The sequence below is a fragment of the Bos taurus genome, chromosome 13 (assembly GCF_002263795.3).
Source record: "Bos taurus isolate L1 Dominette 01449 registration number 42190680 breed Hereford chromosome 13, ARS-UCD2.0, whole genome shotgun sequence".
In the NCBI taxonomy this organism is placed as follows: Eukaryota; Metazoa; Chordata; class Mammalia; order Artiodactyla; family Bovidae; genus Bos; species Bos taurus.
The window spans coordinates 62,301,813-62,303,882 of record NC_037340.1 but is presented as its reverse complement, the minus strand read 5'-3'; the positions used below and the strand labels follow the sequence as shown (position 1 = coordinate 62,303,882).

The following is a 2,070-nucleotide window of genomic DNA, read 5'->3' as shown; positions in this document are numbered from 1 at the left end:
CCAGGGAACGACCCAGGGAGGGGCAGGTTTGCTTGTGGTTGCAAGTGTTTTCCCTGCAAACACGACCTTTGCCAAAGTATCTCACCCTACGTGTGCAGGGGGGTTGCCACGTAGCAAGCTTGCTGCCAGCCGCTGTTAGACCCTGGGGCTGGGCAGCTTTGGAACCTCAAAGACCAGCAGACTTATAGAAGGATGTCTGCCCCAGGAGGCAGGCCCAGGAGGAAGGAGGTGCCCAGAATCAAGGAGATAATCACTTATAGGTGGAATCTAAAATAAATAAACTTTTATTTCCAATATTCTGGGAGGTGGGTCATAGAGGATCCTGCTGTGATGTATGTCGGAGAGTGTTTTGCCTATGTTCTCCTCTAGGAGTTTTATAGTTTCTGGTCTTACGTTTAGATCTTTAATCCATTTTTAGTTTATTTTTGTGTATGGTGTTAGAAAGTGCTCTAGTTTCATTCTTTCACAAGTGGTTGACCAGTTTTCCCAGCACCACTTGTTAAAGAGATTGTCTTTAATCCATTGTATATTCTTGCCTCCTTTGTCAAAGATAAGGTGTCCATATGTGCATGGATTTATCTCTGGGCTTTCTATTTTGTTCCATTGATCTATATTTCTGTCTTTGTGCCAGTACCATACTGTCTTGATAACTGTGGCTTTGTAGTAGGGCCTGAAGTCAGGTAGGTTGATTCCTCCAGTTCCATTCTTATTTCTCAAGATAGCTTTGGCTATTCGAGGTTTTTTGTATTTCCATACAAATTGTGAAATTATTTGTTCTAGCTCTGTGAAGAATACCATTGGTAGCTTGATAGGGATTGCATTGAATCTATAAATTGCTTTGGGTAGTATACTCATTTTCACTATATTGATTCTTCCAATCCATGAACATGGTATATTTCTCCATCTATTAGTGTCCTCTTTGATTTCTTTCACCAGTGTTTTATAGTTTTCTATATATATGTCTTTAGTTTCTTTAGGTAGATATATTCCTAAGTATTTTATTCTTTCCATTGCAATGGTGAATGGAATTGTTTCCTTAATTTCTCTTTCTGTTTTCTCATTATTAGTGTATAGGAATGCAAGGGATTTCTGTGTGTTGATTTTATTTTATTTTTTTTTTCATGTACACATCATTTGCAGCAAAGCAAAATTTATTTCCCAGCAACATGCAAGACTGAGGGAAGGGAAATTCAGAAGTTTCTTGCAAACAAGGGAGAATCACCAGGGGCAGTAGTACCCATTATTAGTAGTTTAAAGTATTTAAGGTGGAGTTTCTGTTTTCATTATGTAGAGCGTTGACTTTTTATTTTATTTTATTTTAAAAATATGGAACGCTTCACGAATTTGCGTGTCATCCTTGCGCAGGGGCCATGTTAATCTTCTCTGTATCATTCCAATTTTAGTGTATGTGCTGCCGAAGCAAGCACTGTGTGTTGATTTTATATCCTGCAACTTTACTATAATCATTGATTAGTTCTAGTAATTTTCTGGTAGAGTCTTTAGGGTTTTCTATGTAAAGGATCATGTCATATGCAAACAGTGAGAGTTAAAAGCAAAAATAAACAAATGGGACTTAATTAAACTTAAAAGCTTCTGCACAACAAAGGAAACTATAAGCAAGGTGAAAAGACAGCCTTCAGAATGGGAGAAAATAATAGCAAATGAAGCAACTGACAAACAACTAATCTCAAAAATATACAAGCAACTCCTACAGCACAATTCCAGAAAAATAAATGACCCAATCAAAAAATGGGCCAAAGAACTAAATAGACATTTCTCCAAAGAAGACATACAGATGGCTAACAAACACATGAAAAGATGCTCAACATCACTCATTATCAGAGAAATGCAAATCAAAACCACTATGAGGTACCATTTCACGCCAGTCAGAATGTCTGCGATCCAAAAGTCTACAAGCAATAAATGCTGGAGAGGGTGTGGAGAAAAGGAAACCCTTTTACACTGTTTGTGGGAATGCAAACTAGTACAGCCACTATGGAGAACAGTGTGGAGATTCCTTAAAAAACTGGAAATAGAACTGCCTTATGATCCAGCAATCCCACTGCTGGG

At 38.0% G+C, this 2,070-nt stretch overlaps 1 non-coding gene across 1 annotated transcript; it reads right to left on the bottom strand.

The window, feature by feature from the left end:
• Positions 1-1,320: 1,320 nt before the first annotated feature.
• On the bottom strand, positions 1,321-1,427 carry LOC112449420 (U6 spliceosomal RNA). Its single transcript, XR_003037989.1, has one exon. It is a non-coding gene; the product is annotated as a U6 spliceosomal RNA (small nuclear RNA).
• Positions 1,428-2,070: the final 643 nt, after the last annotated feature.